This window comes from Pistacia vera, unplaced genomic scaffold (assembly GCF_008641045.1).
Source record: "Pistacia vera cultivar Batoury unplaced genomic scaffold, PisVer_v2 Contig5, whole genome shotgun sequence".
NCBI classification, from domain to species: Eukaryota; Viridiplantae; Streptophyta; class Magnoliopsida; order Sapindales; family Anacardiaceae; genus Pistacia; species Pistacia vera.
In genome coordinates, this window is record NW_022196334.1 from 132241 (window position 1) to 153065 (window position 20825).

General features: G+C 36.2%; 1 pseudogene; it reads left to right on the top strand.

Moving 5' to 3' along the window:
* Window positions 1-1879: 1879 nt before the first annotated feature.
* Window positions 1880-11026, top strand: LOC116105450 (annotated as a pseudogene).
* The last annotated feature ends 9799 nt before the right edge of the window (window positions 11027-20825 follow it).

Here is a 20825-nt window from a genome sequence, read left to right on the forward strand (position 1 = left end):
GCGCCACATCAGCCCTATTTTCCCAGGCATAACATCTTTGAATTTTTTTTCCAATAACAATTAAGATGTCAATTATTTCATCTTATGGAGAGTAATTCAAGCTAATAAACATATATATTGGTTAGCAAGAATTTAATTATCTTTAAAATTTTCCTGTTTTCATGCAGAGGATTAAATTGCTTTCATAAACGGTGAATTGAACATGCAAAGAGTCTCTTCATCTCCTCCTTCATCTGCACGTTCTTCCTCTAATTATGTTTCTAAGGGTTGGAAATATGATGTCTTTCTAAGCTTCAGAGGTAAAGACACTCGAAAGAGTTTCATAGGTCATCGTTATACTTATTTGAAGCAAAAAGGAATTAAAGTATTTATTGATGATGAGAAACTTTAGAGAGGAAAAAGCATTTCAAGAGAACTGTATCAAGCAATTGAGGAATCAAGGATGTCAATTGTTGTTTTCTCAAGAAACTATGCCTCTTCTACTTGGTGCTTGGATTAAGTTGTTAAGATTGTTCAATGTGGAGAAGAAATAGGACAAACCATCATTCCGATTTTCTATGATGTAGATCCATCAACGGTAAGGAACCAAAAGAGAAACTTTCAAAAAGCATTTTCTAAACATGAAGAGACTTTCAAGGAGAATATGGAAAAAGTGCAAAGGTNCATTTAGTTCTTCTATAATATTAGAGATTTTTTGTTTGAGAATCAAATTTATTATTACCCATGCTTACGCTAGCTTAGGTTTTATCTTCAGGCTGTGGAAAGTTATGTCCATCCATCCCTTCAAGAGCAACGAAATAAGAATAATAAAACTCCCAGAGAAGTCTTTACCGAAGAGCACAAGGAATTGGTTGAACAAAGTGAAAAATGGATGAAGGGAACTGCTGTGTCATACAGTGTTGTAGCCGCATTGATAATAACTATAGTTTTTACAGCAGCTTTCACCGTACCAGGCGGCAACAACAATGATGGGATACCCAATTTCTTGCATCACATAGCTTTCATAGTCTTTGTCATATCAGATGTGCTTGCACTCTTTTCTTCCACAGCTTCAGTGCTTATGTTCTTGGCAATCCTCACTTCACGTTACTCAGAAGACGATTTTTTGGTGTCATTGCAAAGGAAGTTAATAATCGTCCTTATCGCGCTATTCTTTTCTATTGCAAGTATGATGGTAGCATTTGCGGCAACCCTTTACACATTTCTCTTTCATTCATGGAATTGGACTATCGTTCCAATTTCGCTACTCGGGTGCTTCCCAGTGACCTTATTTGCCATTTTGCAATTTCCGCTCTTGGCTGAAATTTTCTTTTCCACTTATAGACCAAGCATTCCCACAACCCCAAATGAATAATTCAGGATGTCACTCTGGCAATAGCAGCCACACAAGGTCTTCCCTTAGTGAATAAACTTGTATGAGGTATTAAATTCATCCCTTATAGTATAGCAGAGTCATTTACTTTTCTACCGTGTGATGTGAGGTGATCATTTCAAGGTTTAGGCACATCTTATTATTATTTTTTCATTCCCTTGTGAGCAGTTTATGTATTTATCATTCCACTATTTGATATAATACTGCCTTAGGTCTCCTAAGGCTTGCTTAAAATAATTACATTATAGTATTAATTTGGGTTTAAAAGTGGCCTAATTTCATTGACTTATCGCCCAAAGGTGTTGGGCAGACCACAGCCCACTTACATAAATGGACTGGCTAATTATATATATATATATATAATTTGTTAATACTTAAAAAAATTTCTTTCATTTTCAAAGAAAGGAGAAATTTGCTTGTTTTGTATATAACTATTGAAGCTTTTGATAGCAATGATTGATGGTAAACAAATGCAACCCAAAATTAATTAATAATCATTCTGAGTAAATGGCATTTTACAATGAACAANAAACAATTGAGGAATCAAGGATGTCAATTGTTGTTTTCTCAAGAAACTATGCCTCTTCTACTTGGTGCTTGGATGAAGTTGTTAAGATTGTTCAATGTGGAGAAGAAATAGGACAAACCATCATTCCGATTTTCTATGATGTAGATCCATCAACGGTAAGGAACCAAAAGCGAAACTTTCAAAAAGCATTTTCTAAACATGAAGAGACTTTCAAGGAGAATATGGAAAAAGTGCAAAGGTGGAGGGCTGCTTTGAGAGAGGTGGCTAATATTTCTGGATGGGATTTGAAGGATAGGTAACAATTATTTCTTTTAATATAAATTATTTATCAATGACGAATATTTTATACAAAGAATTAATTGTTTTGAACACATTAGTATCTTGTGACATGGCAACACCACTTCTATATTGCTCAAAATGTTAAGTACTAGCTGTAAAATTTTCTGCTCAGAATAATTTTTTTTCTACCTCATACATTTAACGAATTTTTATAGAGAAAATATAAATAAATAAATTTAACACTCATTATCTGCAAAGTAATTACAAAAAATAAACAAGAATGGAAAAATAAATCTTCTTATTCTAATGCTACTTATACATAGAGAATATGTATGATGTACTATTTTATTTGTAGATTAATATGTACGAGACTATGCTATAGTAACAATTCTTATTGATTATTTTCAATCTGAAGGCATGAGTCAGACTTTATTAAAGAAATTGTCACAAACATATCAAGTAAATTAAGTCTTCCAACATGTATGGATCTTAAGGACCTGGTAAGTATAAATTCACATTTGGAGAAAATGAAGATGCTTATTGATGTAAAGTCTAATGATGTCCACATGATAGGGATTTGGGGAATGGACGGAATAGGCAAGACAACAATTGCAAGAGTTGTTTATGATTCAATATTAGGTGAATTTGAAGGAAGGTGTTTTCTTGCTAATGTTAGAGAAGTTTCAGAACAAAGAGATGGTTTGGTTTCCCTACAAAAGCAACTTCTTTCAAAAATCCTAATGGAAAGCGAAATTCACATATACAATTTCTATGATGGAATTAGTTTGATAAAAAATAGAATGGCTTGTAAAAAGTTTCTTATTGTTCTAGATGATGTGGTTAATGGGGAACAATTAAAGAAATTAGTTGGAAGTCATGATTGGTTTGGCTTAGGCAGTAAGATCATAATAACCACAAGAGATGAACATTTGTTGAAATCACATGGGTAGATGAAGAGCATGTATACAAGGTTCAGGAACTAAATCATGATCATAGTATCCAACTCCTTCGTTTGAAGGCCTTTAGAAACTATCAACCTCCCAAAGACTATTCGAAGTTGTTTGAGTGTGTTGTGAAGTATGCTGGTGGAGTGCCATTAGCTCTTGAAGTTTTGGGTTCTCTTTTGTATGGTAGAACTGTAAATGAATGGATGAGTGCACTAGAAAGACTACAAAGAGAACCTGAAAAAGATATTCTAGATAAACCTCAAATTAGTTATGATTGTCTATAAAATACAGAAAAGAGAATATCTCTAGATGTTGCATGTTTTCAAAGGGTGTGAAAGAGATTATGTGACTAGAATACTTGATGGTTGTGATTTTAGCGCAACCATTGGTATAAGTATTCTGATAGAGAAATCTCTCCTAACTATTTTAAAAGACAACAAGCTCTGAATGCATGATTTGTTACAAGTTATGGGTCAACAAATTGTTAAGAGAGAATCCTTGGAGGAGCCAGGAAAACGTAGTAGATTGTGGGAAGAAGCAGATATTCACCATGTCGTAAAAAGAAACACGGTAAAAAATTTAGTAGAAAGTAAGTAGTTTTATATAAATTCATTTTCTTGAACCATTTAAATAACTAACAATTCTATCAATATCTTTATAGTTTTGTTCGTCACTTATATTTTGCTGTTAATACTTTCTAGGGATCTAAACGAGTTGAAGGCATAATGGTTAAAACGGAACTGAATTTGATTGTAAGTGCTAAAGTTTTTTCGAAGATGATCAATCTATGACTACTTGAACTTCACAATGTGCAGCTTCTAGGAGACCTTGAATACCTTTCTAATGAGTTATGGTTGCTCGAATGGCATGGGTATTCTTTAAAGCCCTTGCCATCAAGTTTCGAACCAGATAAAATTGTCAAACTTAATTTGCATTGTAGCAGCATCGAACAACCATGGAAGGGAATAGTCAAGGTAAGATTGATTCATCCAAATATTTATAAGTAATACTATGAATATAAAGTTAGCATCCCAACTTATGGGATTTTTGATGTATTAGCACCATATTAAATGAACTTATTTATCAACAACATTATCAGTTAGGATCCCAACCTTGTATTTATATAATTTTGCCTAGGAATTAATTATTTATTTTTAACGCGGTCAATTAAGAAAAGCAGATCTTTTTTTTTTTTTTTTTCCGACAACCTTTGAACACATTATTATCAATTAGTCTGAAAGATTGTCAAAACCTTGAAAAAATTCCAAACCTCACATGGGCTCCAAATCTTGAGAAGTTGATTCTTTCTAGATGTCCAAGTTTGCATGAGATACAATCACCTTTTCTTGTTCACAAGAAACTTATTTATTTGGATGTGTTTGATTCATATGGAAGCTCTTGAAGAATTTGTGATTAGTTCTTGTCCAAAACTGAAGAAGTTTCCAGAGATTATGAGAACTGTGGGGCGTACAAGGTTTCTATACTTTAGGAAGACCGAAATTAAAGGTATGCCATTGTCAATTAAACTTCTGATTGGACTTGAAGAGTTGCATCTAAACCATAATATTAATCTCTTGACTCTTCCAGGTAATATAAATTGTTTGACATCTCTTAGAACTTTGAATCTCTTTGGTTGCTCCAGTCTTGTGAGTCTCCCAAGTTCAATATATGGTTTGACATCTCTTAGAACTCTTCATCTTTCTAGTTGCTCTAACCTTTCAACTTTCCCGAGTTCTACAAACGGTTTGAGATCTCTTGCAACTTTGAATTTCTCTGGTTGCTCTAGTCTTGAGAGTCTTCCAAGTTCTATAAAATATTTGAGATCTCTTAAAACTGTCAATTTCTCTGGTTGCTCCAAACTTGCAAGTCTTCCAAGTATTATCAATTGCTTGAAATCTCTTCGAACTTTGAATCTCCATGGTTGCTCCAAACTCACCCGTCTTCCATGTACCATAAATGGTTTGAGATCTCTTCAAGCTCTAAATCTATCTGGTTGTTGTAGTCTAATCAATCTTCCGAGATCTTTAAATGGTTTGAGATATCTTCAAACTCTTGATCTATCTGGTTGCATTAGTCTTATTAGTCTACCGAGATGTTATAACCACACACACAAAGATCAACCAACACAAACAACACAATCAAGAATAACCAACCACACACAAACAAACACCAAGAATTTACTGTGGTTCACTTGCTCAATCTGAGCAAGCTACGTCCACGTTGAGCTCGGGAAACACACAAGCTCGCTGCACTAATCATTGTCAAGATTACAACACATATTACTCAAAGTAACGAAGAAACCATTAACATATTTAAACACCTATTTCAGGGCTGTCCAGGTTCCATACCAGGATTGGACATGTATCTACTTAGCAACGATATCACAAATGACAAATCTGGCCTAGTACTAATCATAGCATACATCAAGGACCCAATTACACTTGCATAGGGTATGGACTCCATTTTAATTAACTTAACATCAGTATTAGGGCATTGGGCCTTACTTAATGTGAAATGACTAGCTAAAGGCATTGAAATAGTTTTAGTCCTTGCCATTCCAAACTTTTCCACTTACTTACGCAGGTATGAACACTAGTGGATTCTCAGTTCACATTTGCCCCTATTCTTATCAATTTGCATGCCTAAAATCTTCTTTACATCCCCTAGGTCTTTCATTTCAAATTCAGCATTGAGTTTATTCTTTAACTCACATATTAGAGGCTTTGATTTACTTATCAGTAACATGTCATCTACGTACAACAATAAGTAAATTGGCATGTTATTCCTAACATAAAAATTGAAACAGTTGTCACACCTACTCCTACTGAACCTTATACCTACAATAAAGGTGTCAAACCTCTTATACCATTGCCTAGGAGATTGCTTTAGGCCATATAGGGATTTCAGCAGTAAACAGACCTTGTTTGGAGCCTTTTGATCTATGAATCCTACTGTTGGCTTATATAGATCTCTTCCTCAAGATCTCCATGTAGGAAAGTAGTTGTGACATCTAATTATTCAAGCTTTAAATCCTGGTGGGCTACTATGGACAGCATTAGCCTTATGGTTTTGTACTTAACTACTGGGGAAAAGACTTCATTTTTCCCTCCCTTTGGGTAAAACCCTTGGCTACTAATCTAGCCTTGTACGTGAGGGGATCCTTTCCAGTGACACCTTCCTTTAATTTGAGCAGCCACTTGCATTGTACTATTTTTTGATCATTTGGCTTTGGTACAAGCTTCTAGGTTCTGTTCACCTCCAAGGACTTCATTTCTGCTTCCATGGCAACCTTCCAGTGATTCCTTTCCCTTGACAGCATGGCTTCCTCATAGATTTCAGGCTTTGATCTTTGTACTTCGGTACCTGCAAGAAGAGCAGTATATATTAGATCAGCATTTGAATACCTTGTGGGTGCCCTTACCTGTCTTCTGGTTCTGTCTCTTGCAAGCTGGTAGTCATGCAAGTTTTCAGGCTGAGTTTCAGTGTCATCTGATATTTCTATCTCATCCTCTTGTTCTGGACCAGATTGTCCAGTTTCTCCTCCAGATTCATTAACAGCTTCAATTTCTTGGATGGTTTCAGTTCCTTGAGGTTGTTTGGGTTGAGCAGGAGGCTCCGCCTCCATTGTTGTAACCTTAGGATGACTAAAGGCATCTTTTGAGCTTGAAATAGGATCTGCACTTGTTCTAGTTTCCTTACAGGGAAAGACTCCCTCATTAAATATCACATCTCTGCTCACAATAATTCTAACTCCTAGAAATTCCCTATCCCAAAGTCTATAACCCTTAGTCCCTTCTTGATACCCTAAAAAAAAATGCATTTAGTTGATCTAGGTTCTAGTTTTCCTCTTGTGGTGTGTGCATAGGCTGCACAACCAAAGACTCTTAGGTGGCTTAGAGTTGGACTTCTACCAATCCACATTTCTTTAGGACTCTTTAGGTTTATTATAGTAGATGGGCTCCTATTAACCAGATATGCTACTGTGGTAAGAGCTTCTCCCCAAAAAGAGGTGGGGAGTTTGGAGGTTACTAATAGGCACCTGACTTTAACAAGAAGGGTTCTATTCATTCATTCTACCACTCCATTCTGTTGTAGGGTGTAGGTTACTATTGTATGTCTCAAGACCCCTTGATCACTACAAAACTTGTCAAATTCTTGGTTGGAGAATTCCAACCCATTGTCTATTCTAAGAACCTTTACCATTTTGCTCATTTGGTTCTCTACTAGGGTTTTCCAGTCCCTAAACCTAGATAGGGCCTGATCTTTAGATTTTAAAAGGTACACCCACACCTTACGACTGTAATCATCCACCAGAGACATAAAGTAGTTATTCCTGAGATTTCACTTTCCCAGGTCCCCATAGGTCAGAGTGTATGTATTCTAGTTGGCTAATGGCTAGATGTGTTCCCTTAGTGAAACTATTCCTATGTTGTTTACCTAAGATGCAACTCTTACAGAATTCAAGTGTTAAGACCTTGTCCTTACCAAATTGCCCTTTATTCTTAAGGATGTCCATCCCTTTTTTACTGATGTGGCCTAATCTAAGGTGTCATTTCTCTGTATTGGACAGGTTAGTAAAAACAAACACATAATTAAAACAGTTTTGGGAATGGTTCCCACAGAGTATATAAAGCCCATTTCTCTTCTCTCCTTTCAGTATCGGGTTGTTATTTCTATAAATGTTCAAACATCCATTTTCTGCTTTATAACAGCATCTTGATTCATCTAAAGTGCCTAGGGATATTAGGTTTCTTTTAAGTTCAGGGGTATATCTAACCCTAGTTAATTTGACTAATTTCCCAGTGTTAACCTTTAGTATCATAGTGCCTATCCCTCTTATCCTACATGCATTATTATTTCCCATGTAGACAGTTTCATTATCAGTATTTTCAAACTCCTAGAAACAGTCTCTCTTAGGACTCATGTGAAACAAACACCTAGAGTCTAGCACCCACTCTTCACCAGTTCTAGACATTGACACAGTAAGAACTTCAGGTTCCTCTAACAAGTTTTTAGTGGTGGCTAAGTTGTTCTCAGTATTCCCCTGTTTTTGCTTCTTAATCCATTCAAAACAGTTCTTTTTAATGTGCCCAGTTTTATTACAAAAGAAGCATTTTCTAGGCTCTCCTCTGTTCTTATTACTACCCTTCCATTTTTTCTTATTTCTAGCCCCCTGATGACTCTGAATTCCCTTCCCAGTTTGACTAGACTCTGGTCTGTTCTTAACAAACAGGTTTGTGCCATTTTGTTTCTGGGTCTTTAGTTCTAGTTCTCTGGCTCTTAGTCCTGCTGTTATTAGGTCAAGGTTTGGTACAGTACCAGAGTACTGTAGGTCATTCTTGACTACTAGGTAGTCATCGGTCAAGGAGTTTAATAGGATCATTGCTAGACTAGTTTCTCCTAATGCTTGGTTTGTCTCTTTCAGGATCAAGGTCGTTTTTAGAAATTCGTCTAGGTTTTCATCTATACTCATAGAACTGTCCATCTTATACCAAAATAAAGCCCCCTTTAAAAAGGCTAAGTTGGGGGCAGATTGCAAAGCATACAAGGTGTTGAGTTTACCCCATAGTTCAATCGGTGATTTGATTCCGTCTACCTTTCTAAGAATGTTATCAGACAGGTTCATTACTATCAGATTGTATGCCTCTTCATCGATCTCCTCTTTCTTCTTCAACTTCTCCTCTAGCCACTTCTTGGAGTCCTCTCCAGTGCGATGGCCACCTTGTTGTGGGAAAGCAAAGCTTTTATCTTTTTATTCCAACTCCCGAAGTTAATCTTCCCATCATATTGGGAGATTTCCATTCGAGTGGTGGTATTTGTCATGGTAAAGTGTTTGATTGATTTGTGAGATAAAAAAGATCAAGAACTCAGACTCTGTTCTTAAACTTCAGGAAATGGGAATACCCTAGGTTTATACTGCTAGTGAGATCTGTACCAATTCATTCCGAATAACACTCTTCTAGTCCCCAATTTGATTTCTAAACCCTAAAATTGAGAAAGCCCCAATTTATCGACTACCCCAAAAAGCCCTAGAAATCTCAAATTGGAATTGAAACCCGATAACTTCCTAATTTCTTGTAACCTAAAGCTCTGATACCACAGTTATAACCACGCGCACAAAGATCAACCAACACAAACAACACAATCAAGAATAACCAACCACACACAAACAAACACCAAGAATTTACCGTGGTTCACTTGCTTAATCTGAACAAGCTAAGTCCACATTGAGCCCGGGAAACACACAAGCTCGCTGCACTAATCACTGTCAAGATTACAACACAGATTACTCAAAGTAACGAAGAACCCTCTAAAACCTCTCCTTCAACATATAACTCACCCTAAAGACTCTACCCTTCGAATCCCTACTGATCGCGTACACAAATACACCCTGAATGACCTGAACCAGTCACTCAATGACAAAGTTACAAGATCCAAAACACCCAAAATCGTAAACCCTAACAGACTCGATTTTGTATCAAAGAAGAAGAGAGAGTTCACGCGAAATTATTGTGTTACAATCTGCCAAAATAAGTTCTGCTTTTATATGGTTGACTGAAGGACTAATTTACAACCTTTGGATCTTCTCTTCATCAACGCTCAAGATTACTTCTTCAGATTTGCTTAAAACGACGACGTCTCATTTAAGCCGTAAAACGTCACCGTTTCGAGCCATCACACTAACACGAGATCTATAAATGGTTTGAAATCTTTTCACACTTTGAACCTCTCTAGCTGCTCCAAACTTGAAAATGTACCAAATACTTTAGGGGAACTTGAAAGTTTGAAGGAGATTAATCTAAATGGAAGTTCTATAACACAAACAGTGTCGTCCATATTTCTTTTGAGGAATGTTATAGAATTGAATTTTCAAGGATGCAAAGGGCCACCAAGAAGTTCAGATTTGAAGACTTTGATATTGCCTTCTCTATCAAATTCGTGTTCTCTAACAATATTGGATCTTAGTGACTGTAATCTAGGGGAAGGAGTAATCCCCAGTGATTTCTTTGCAAGCTTATATTCATTAGAATGCATAAATTTAAGCTCAAATAATTTCATTTCATTGCCTGCAAGCATCAGTCATCTTTCAAAGCTTCAATATCTTTACTTAGACGATTGCAAGTGGCTCGAGTCGTTGCCACAACTTCGATCGAATATCCTTTTTCGTTACAAAGAAACAGTAAAAGAATTCTGTATTTCTTGTGTAAACTGCTTCAAATTGCTCAACAACAAAAGCTTGACCCTACTGATGGCGAAAGATTTCCTCGAGGTCAGTCTCTCTTTCTTTCTCACTTGCATATGTATTAAACTTTATGCATTTAATTATCTGACTTCTTTTTCCTTAATTAATTTGAGGTACGTTGTTTTCAAAATCCAAGTGTTAAATTGTGGATGGTTGTTACTGGAAGTGCAATTCCATTGTGGTTGAAGCATCAGAGTGAGGGTTCTTTAATAAGAATAGAAAGGCCTCCAACTTTTTATAATAAGAAGGTGATGGGATTTTTTGTGTGCTTTGTTTTTGCCATTAGCAGCCATCTGCCTGTCCCCAACAATATTCCAGATTTATTGTCCTTGCAATGCTGTATGCAAATTGATGGAAGAAATACTATTTTTTTCCCTTTCGGTTATTGCTATGACGAATTCATCTATGCCATTTCAGAGCATGTTTGGTTATTCTATTGGCCTTGCGAGTGGGAGGACAAGTTTAATCACACTGAGTTTTTATTTAAAGAATGTCATGGATTGGAGGTGAAGAGGAGTGGAGCGCATCCAATTTATGAGCAAGATCTGAAAGAGTTCAATCCAACTATGCATGTTGTAACAGCTAAGAGAAGCCTTCCTACCAATGATGACGAGGAACAACTACATGAAAGAATTAAGAAATTCAAGTTCTTTTGAATTGCAAATTAAGTCTTTCCCCCTTTGGATACATGGGTATGTCTGCTCAATCTCAATTTCTGATTCTAAATAATTTTTATCAGGATTTTTTGTTTTTTATCAGATTAATGACAGAAAATCAAGATGTATCAATATGTAACATTTTACGATAATCCTAATCTGTTATGTTGTTATTAGTTTTATTATTAGAGGTATAACTTCTTAAAATCTTATCTTTACTTAAGAATTTTCAATCATCTGTTTTGTCTTTGCCTATCAGAACAAGTAATACTATGATTAAAACCTTTTGATGAGGACGAAACTAGCTTATATATGCTTTTATTGTATCTATTTTGAATGTAGGCAAAATCTACAAATTGGACTCTACAAATGCTTTTAACTTGCTTTGTTTCTAGTAACGTTTCTCTAAATTACATAGAGATAGCTTTTATCAAATAATTAGATTTTAGTCGGGTAGAGTTGGCATCATCTTGATTTATTAAAAAACCGAACAAGTTGAAGTTTGACATGAGAGTGAAACTTAGTTAAAAAGTTGGTTTTGTTATCATTTATGATCAAGTTGAAGTGTTATATGCTTATGGGCTTTACTAAGTGGGATTATTGCTTCATTATAAAGTAAATTCACCCAATTAGGCTTATCTTAGGTGATACTATTCACCTAATTCGGGTTCAATTTAGAGTTTTTCACAATATTATTGTTAAAGAAAACCTAGACACAGAATGAACCTAACAGAAAGGATGCTGGTATTAACAACTATGAAGGAATTAATTATGGAGGTAATATTCCTTGTTTTAGAGCTACTCCATTATAAGCTAATAAAGATATCTTAATCAGACAACATTTGAAAAAATAAAAATAAAAATAGTCAAAGAAAGAAAGAACCCACACTGTCTCCAGGCAGACAGCACGAGTATCAGCATCATCTGAGGAGGTTGTTGAGGATTGCAACCTACACTCTCTGCAAAGATTACTTGCAACGTGTCATATTTGCACAAACAGGAATATGTTATTTATTACCTCCCAATCATAAACAAAATCAACCAATGTTTGAATTCTATACAGCACACATTGCAAGAGAAACCATAGGCAATTAATTACCCATTACAGTTGCAAGAAGGATCTGCAGAAATAGTACGATTGTCATCTCTAAGTTAAAGGGAACTAAAGGTCACTTATGAAAATCTTTAAAGGATATTAGAATTCTCACCTGACAACATTTTAAATTTCCCCCACAAGCAGCATAATGCAAAGGAGAGCTTCCAGCTCCTAGAAATAAATATGGATATGTTATTTCAAGCATTGACTACATAGAGATTATGCAAAAAAGGGTCAAGAATCAAATACAAGAGCAAACCTGTTAAATCCACTGATGTTCCATAATGAAATGTCACCGCAGATACATTTGCATGAAGATCAAGTAAAAGCTATACACAATCAAAATATCCATTCAATGCGGCCATATGGAGAGCAGTGATCCCGCCATCAGCTGCCTTATTTACAAACTTGGACAGGGCACTGCATTACAGAACTAGCCAGATAAACAAAAAGAAAAAAAAAAGCAGGATCATAATGCAAAGGATATTAGAATCCCTTGCAAGAAGGATCTGCAGAAATACTACGATTGTCATCTCAAAGTCATTTATGAAAATCTTTAAAGGATATTAGAATTCTCACCTGACAGCATTTTAAATTTCCTCCACAAGCAGCATAATGCAAAGGAGTGCTTCCAGCTCCTTATGTAAACTTTTTCAGTTGAAAAGGTGCAGTTAACCAAGAAATCAATCATAAATCACACTGCACAAATGAATTTATGTGGCTACATCCAGTCCAGTGGAACTGAAACTGAAAAGTAGAGATTGAAAGAGTTCTTGAAACATTTAGAACTCGTGAATTACTTCTATTGAATTTGATTAAAAAAGTGAGCTGAAACAGAGCTCTCGTTTATATACAAGAATAGTTTTGTCAAAAGAGTAAACCCAACTCAGTTGATGAAGAGTAAAGTTTCACTTTACAAAACGACACCGTTCATTCATTTGTGATCTGCTGTTTTTACAAAACTCCCCTTTCTTCAGTCTGGCTAACATTCCCCCTCAGACTGAACCACGGTTGCTGAATCCTTTAAGACTTTGGCTGGATTTTCTTCTAGACTTTATTTTGTATAGAATACTTCTGCACTTTCAAGCTGATTCCTCCTTAATGCTAGCTTTTCTCATTTTTGCACTTTTTCAAAAATAAATGAACGCTTGTTTCTGCACTATGCTCCTGCATAACTCTTCTACACTTATCTTGACAAAAAAATAAACTCTGTCATGCCATTCATCCGCAAACCCTGCACCTTCTGTACTTTCTCATTTCTGCATTTTCTCAAAAACAAATGAATGCCTTCTGCACAATAATGCTTCTGAAACAAAAATTGATTCCTACTAAACAATGCAACAAAACTGATTCCTATTAAACCAATGCCTTCTGCACAATAATCTGATTCCTACTAAACCAATGCCTTCTGCAAAATAATGCTTTTGCACAATGCTTCTGAAACAAAAACTGATTCCTACTAATCAATGCCTTCTACACAGAATTCTTCTTATGACAGAATCAGCAATACTCACACCATTACACCTCAACACTCAATAATGCCTTCTGCACAATAATGCTTCTGAAACAAAAAACTGATTCCTACTAACCAATGCCTTCTACTCAGCATTCTTCTTATGCCACAATCAGCAGTACTCACACCATTACACCTCAACACTGTTAGTGTATATTAGTGTATGCCCTAGAAACCATTCGTGTTGTCGGTTTCAGAGCATTTTGTCTTGTATCTATATATATCATAAATAATAGAAGAAAGAGTTCTTCAATTCATATATGTAAATTGCTTCCTTTATTCAGTCATGCATTTAAAATAAAGTATGCATATGAATTGTCTAGATGATTCATTTAATCGGTAAATGAATTATCGAAAAGGGTTCCCTACAGAAGCAATATAATTTGGGCAACTATATTGCACAGTAGGCATATCGGATGCTTCCGAAAGATATCATGAGTTGATATAAGTACGGATGACGATGATAGTCATGTCATTGGGGCATTGGTATGGATTAACAGTTGGTGAACTGTTTTTAGAACGTGACCGAATAACGACAAATCACTTGGAAAAGCATGTAGTCAATGATTTATCGTTTGGTTATATCAGTGCACAATGTAGTCCTTTGACCTGAGACATTGTAGTCAGATCCGATATGGATGCTTATGGTTCATACGGTGTATAAGTACGAGACTAATCATGTTTCGTACAATAAAGCCTATTTGGTCATGCGTTGTTCATATGCGGAAACGAACGATGGTCAAGAGGGGATCCATTGACTCGGAAATATAGGATCGGGAGTACCGCTGACTCCATCCGGATTCGAGTTCCTAGACGAACATCGATAAATGTCAGAAAACTGAATCTCTGGCCAGAGTCTATTATTAGTCATACAAAAGTAAGTTTGTGATGACAAGTTCCGGACATATTGATCGACAATTCGGTAGAAGATCGAGTTTAGGATTTTGACGTTCCATGAATCCATACTCGATTAGGATATCTCAATGGAGGGACTTTACCTGCATGGTACGTATGATCTGAAATGGGTTCGATGAAGTATTTCTTCATCGTGGTTTAGGGACTATGGCACATTGCTAGATGTTTACCATAGTCGTTGGGCCTCCGGACGGGTTTCCGGATTCATCCAGAACCGGCTCACGGCTAATCCACGGTGGACCTACATGGTCACACCAATAGCCTTGAGAAGTTAGAGAATGATGAGAGAGAGAAATGATTATCCGAAGAGGGCTAGCACCTTCCGAGGGTAATAACGGGATTTCTATAGTAATAGTTACATAGAAAACAATTTGTGACATTTTAAGGGTTAAAATGGTCAAGCAATAATTAATTATATTTAATTATTATATCTTAAAGTGTTAAGATTAATGAGATGAACAAAAATAACCTTTTAATAGTTAAAGGGTAAAAAGGGTAAATTTATGGGTTGTTAATGTAAACTAGTTTAGTTTACATGGGCCCTTGAATAATATTGATTATTCAAAGGGTAGCATAATAAATTCGTGGGGTCCCTTTATAAAATAAGATTTTATTGGGCTTGGAAGTAAAAAATAAATAATTGCAAAATTGCCCAAGTATATATAAACGCAAAAGGTTGCATTTTAGTTCATTCTTGACTTGTTCACAAAAACACAAACTAAAACTCTCTCTCAAACCCACGGCCACTCTCTAATCTCTCAAGGTGGTGTTAAAGTGTGGAGGTCTCATCCTTTTGAGGCTAATCTTCATCAATCCAAAGCAAAGGAGTAGGTATAATTTCATTTCCATGCTTTATTTAAAAACCCTTTTTTTGAATCCATCATTTCATGCTTTCTTCTCCATTTCCACCACTCTTCATGCATGCATGCTGTTCTTTCAAACACTCAACAGTACTCACACCATTACATTTCAACACTACATTTTTCTTATGCCACAATCAGTAGTACTCACATCATTACACCTCAACACTACATTCCAATTCCATGCTTTCACTTAGTATGCATAACACAAACAGTCAACATACACATAATTATACCACAACTAGCATTTCAATTTCATGCTTACACTTCAGCACTCACATCATCATACCACAAACAATATTACAGCAGCAACACACACATCATTCTCAGCATTCATATCATCATATCACAAACAACATTATAGTAACAACACAATAGTAACTCAACACAATTCTTCTGAGCACACAATTTTGAGCAGATTTTTACACTGTTTAAGAAATGATCTTCTGATACTTTTGTACACAATTTTGAGTAGATTGAGCAAATTTTTACAGTGCTTCAGAGATTAAACAGGTTCTTGGCTACTGTCAACTTTAGCATCTGTATGTGGTACCTCAACAACACAGAGTTTGTGTTTCAACTCCTGAAACTGACTAATGGAAAGTGCTTTTGTCAGAACATCAGCAATTTGAAGCTTGGTAGGAATATATTACACAATAACCTTTTTTGCAAGAACTTGATCACGAATATAGTAAGTGTCAATCTCAATATATTTTGTTCTTGCGTAAAATACTGGATTTGATGCCAATGCTCCAGTACTCACATTGTCACACCAAATGACAAGGCAAGAATTTAGAGACACACCTATTTTAGTAAACAAATTGTCCAACCAGGCCAGTTCAGTTGCTATTTGGGCTAGTGCTCTGTACTCAGCCTCTATAGACGATAAAGCAACCACTTTTTGCTTGCGAGAGCTCCATCGAACCAGATTGGGACCTAGGTACACACAATATCCACTAGAAGACCATCGATCATCTAAATTACTTCCCAATCTGCATCTGTATAACATTCAACATTGAGAGAGGTTGTTGATCGAAACAGCAAGCCATGGAATTGAGTGCCTTTAAGATACCTTCTAACTCTCTTACAAGCCTGCCATTGTAACTCAGTAGGAGCCTGAATATATTGACTAATCTTGTTCACTGTAAAACTAATATCAGGCCTAGTTAAAGTGACATATTGAAGAGCTCCAATAGTGCTTCTATAGAGGCTAGGATCTTTAAACAACTCACTATCAGTTGCAAAAAGTTTGGTTCCTGCTGCCATAGGGGTGGGACAAGCATGTGCCTCTTGCATCTTAGTTTTAACAAGCAAATCATGGACATATTTGGTTTGTTTTAAGTGCAGACCTGCAGCTGACCTAGTTGCTTCTAAACCCAAAAAATATGTGACAGTCCCAAGAGTTTTCAAGGAAAATTGGTTGTTCAAATTATGAACAAGCTACTGAATTGCAGATGAATTGGAACCAATTATTAAGATGTCATCCACATATATAAGGACATATAAAACTTGAGAGTTTTCCTTGAGAATGAACAAGCTTGAATCAGAAATTGAATTCTGAAATCCCTTGTGAACCAAGGCTTGTTTAAGTTTGTCAAACCAAGCCAGTGGGGCTTGTTTAAGACCATAGAGAGCCTTGTTGAGCTTACAAACATGAGAGGATAAATGAGGAACCTCAAACCCCTCAGGTTGTCGCATATAAATTGTTTTATTCAAATGACCATTGAGGAATGCATTGTTCACACCCACTTGTTGAATATCCCAACCATAAGTGACAGCAAATGTGAAAATAATTCTAATGGTTGCTGGTTTAACAACAGAGCTGAAAGTTTCAAAATAATCTAAGCCATGAGTTTGTTGAAATCCTTTAGCAACTAATCTAGCCTTGTATTTCTGGAGAGACCCATCAGCATGAAATTTGGTTCGAAACACCCATTTATTACCAACTATGTTCATATCAGAAGTTCAAGGAATAAGACTCCAAGTTTCATTCCTAATAAGAGCATCAAACTCATCTTGCATGGCCTTTTTCCACTCATTACAAGCAAGAGCTTCAGTCACTGTAACAGGTTCTGGTTGAACAAGTAAGGACTTGATCAGGGTAAGTGCAGTGGAGGTTGGGTTGCTAGTTTCTGACCCGATGAGTGTGGTGTGTGTATTAGTGGTCAAGGGCTGGTTTGTAGGCTGATTCTGATTAACAGAAGCAGGAAATTCAGGTGCTTTATTCACTGTAACATATTCTGGTGGAATAGATAAAGACTGGATCAGTGTAGGGTTAGTTAAGGTTGAGTTGCTGGTTTTGGATCTGGTGAGCATGGGATGTGTGTTAGTGGTCAGGAACTGATTTGTAGGTTAGTTATGAGTAATCAAATTAAAGAATTCAGGAGCATGGGTAAGATTTTCAGGTTGAAGACATTGTGATGGAGTTAAGTCAACTACAAGAGAGCAATCAGTGTGTTTATGTGCTAGTTGTGCACACTCTAAAGATATAAAAGGCTTTTGGACCTTGGAATTGTGAAAAGAAGGATGATAACAAGAGAGATCTGCTTCTAAAGGAAAAGTATGTGGAAGAGAAGATGGAATGGAAGTAGGCAATAAGGAAGTAGAATTATTGAGATTGTGAGATGGAGTAATTGAAATTGAGTTGCTGATGGTGGAAGATGAATTAGGAATGCTTGTATTAGTGTCTTGAAATAGGGAACAAGGAGCTGGCTTGTTAGTGGTGAAGGAAGGATTAGGAATAGAACAATCCACTACAGGGGAGACTTTACTAGCTATACCATTAGAGAATGGAATAGACACAAAAGGAAAAGCAGTAGAAGAACTATCAAGAACTACTGTTTTGAGTAAAGAAGAACAAGAACTGGACAAGGGTTGACCAAAACCAGTAGCAAAAGGGAACTCTAGTTCATTGAATTGAACATTAGGAGTAATGAAAATTTGTCCCTCTAAACTAAGGCACTTATAACCTTTATGAACTAAACTATAACCCAGAAAAACACATTTAGAAGAGTGGAAATCCAATTTGTGTTTATTGAAATCTCTCAAAAATGGAAAACAAGCACAACCAAAGATTTTTAACTCATAATATATAGGAAACCTGCTATACATAACTTGATATGGTGACAAAAAAACTCAAAACTGAGGTAGGCATTCTATTAATAAGAAAAACAGCAGTATTAAATGCACACCACCAAAAATGTAAAGGCATAGATGCATGGGCTAGTAAAGTAAGACCAGTTTCTGCTATATGTCTATGCTTCCTTTCACTTCTCCCATTTTGTTGATACGCATAACCACATGAATGCCTTAGCTGGATTCTAGCAGTGTTAAGATAAGGTATTAGGCCTCAATACTCTCCTCCTTGGTCAGACTATAAGGTTTTGATTACATCCAAGCTGTCTCTCAACTAGAAGGTGAAATTTGATGAAAGTATATTGGACTTCAGCTTTGGTTCTTAAGGGAAACATCCAGGTGAACCTACTGTAGTCATCAATGAAATGAATGTAATATTTGAAGCCTTCTAAGGAAGCTATTGGTGCTGGTCCCCAAATATCACTATGAACAATTTCAAGGGGTTGTGTAGCTCTAGAGGTGGAACTAGGAAAATGATTTCTATGTAGTTTTCCTAATCAACATGCATCACAAAAATTTAGGGATGAAACAGGTTCTGAAGATCGTGGATGAATGTGAGGTAAAATCTTACTTAAGACATCAGCATGAGGGTATCCTAGGCGATTATGCCAGAGGGATAGTGTATTGTTCCTAGCGTTGCTAGGATGGAAAAATATAGGGTTAGCTACTATAGGATAATGTTGGCGTGTGTCAGATTTTGCAACAGCAGAATTGTGAGCAAGATTTTTAGACATTTCATAATTTATAGCAACATAATTAGATTTTTCAACAGCAGAATTGTGAGCAAGATTTTTAGACATGTCAGAATTTACACTAGAATCTAACACAGAAGTAGCAACACCAAACACAGAAGTAATATGCAAAATAGAACAAGGATCATATTTGATCATATTAGAACAATCAGCAATATCAGGAGTATCTTTAGGAATTAAGTCAGAATTATCAACTATATCAAAAGTGTCATTCACATTTTCAGAATCAGTGCAATTAGAACTATCAGTTTTAGTAACAGTAACATCGGGAACAACAGCAGTATCAGAATCATAATTTACACAGTTTGAATTAGAATATTGCAAACATTGTATCTTATTAATAGCATCAGGATTACAAATATTTGCATATGAGATATGATTTTGATTACTACAAAGTAATTGAGAAACTTGCAACCTATGATCATGATTAACTAAATCATTCAGTGGACTGCTAGTCAATATATTACAGTTGGCATTAGCAGTTTGAAAACTATTCGTAGGATTAATAAACTGAGGTAAGCTATGAGTATACTGACTATCAGTGCCTACTGACTTAGTTGAAAACAAAGTATTACAAAACCTAGGACTCAAAGCAGCTGACTTTTCTAGACCATCAGTAGTGTAACTAGAAGAAAAGAAAGGAGGTATATGCAATTGGTACAGACCAACCTTAAGTCCTCCTTGCAGTAACACTGCCTTGGTAGCCTTGTCCTTAACAACACAACAATCAGAGTCAAATTCCACAGTTACTTGATTATCTTTAGTGAACCTAGAAATGCTAAGAAGATTTTTAGTTATTCTAGGAACACACAGCACATTGCGCAAATGTAAACACTTAGAGTGAAATGAACTAGGAAATAAAGTTGAACCTATATGAGATATGTGTAGAGACTCACCGTTGCCAACTTGTAGTTGTTCAACCCTATCATAATTTCTGCTGGCAGTTAGTTGAGTAGGATCAGGGGGTAACATGGTCAATAGCTCCTGAATCCATGTACCAAGCTGGATCAACAGGAGCAGTTGCTGGGATAGTTATATGTGTTTGAGGGTAATGGTTCAAGGAAGGCGTGGACACAAGAAAAGCTTGGTTAGGAACTGAATTTTGGTATGAACCTTGCTGACTAGAGACATGAAACCCTTGCTATTGATGAATGAAAGATGGCCTGCCTTGCAGATCAGTGTGCTATTATTGAGATTGCAGGTTGGAACTTGTAACTGACTGAGATGATGAATCGTAGGATCCATTTGAAGGAACAATACTATGCTGACTTCCAGACTGAGAACCAAAAGAACTGCCAGCATTATAGCTTTACTGATTTCCTGATTGCAGTCTATAAGATCCATTATGAAATCCTAGGTTTGGACGATGTACATAACTAAAGGAACCAAAGCCACCTTGTCTTGTCATGCTCCCTTGAGGAGGTACACCAGTGTAAGTAGAGTTATAGCGGTGATAGCAGTGAGCTGCTGTGTGGCCAATTTTGTTGCAAACTTGACAGATAGGCTTGTCTCTGCCATTACTTCTTCC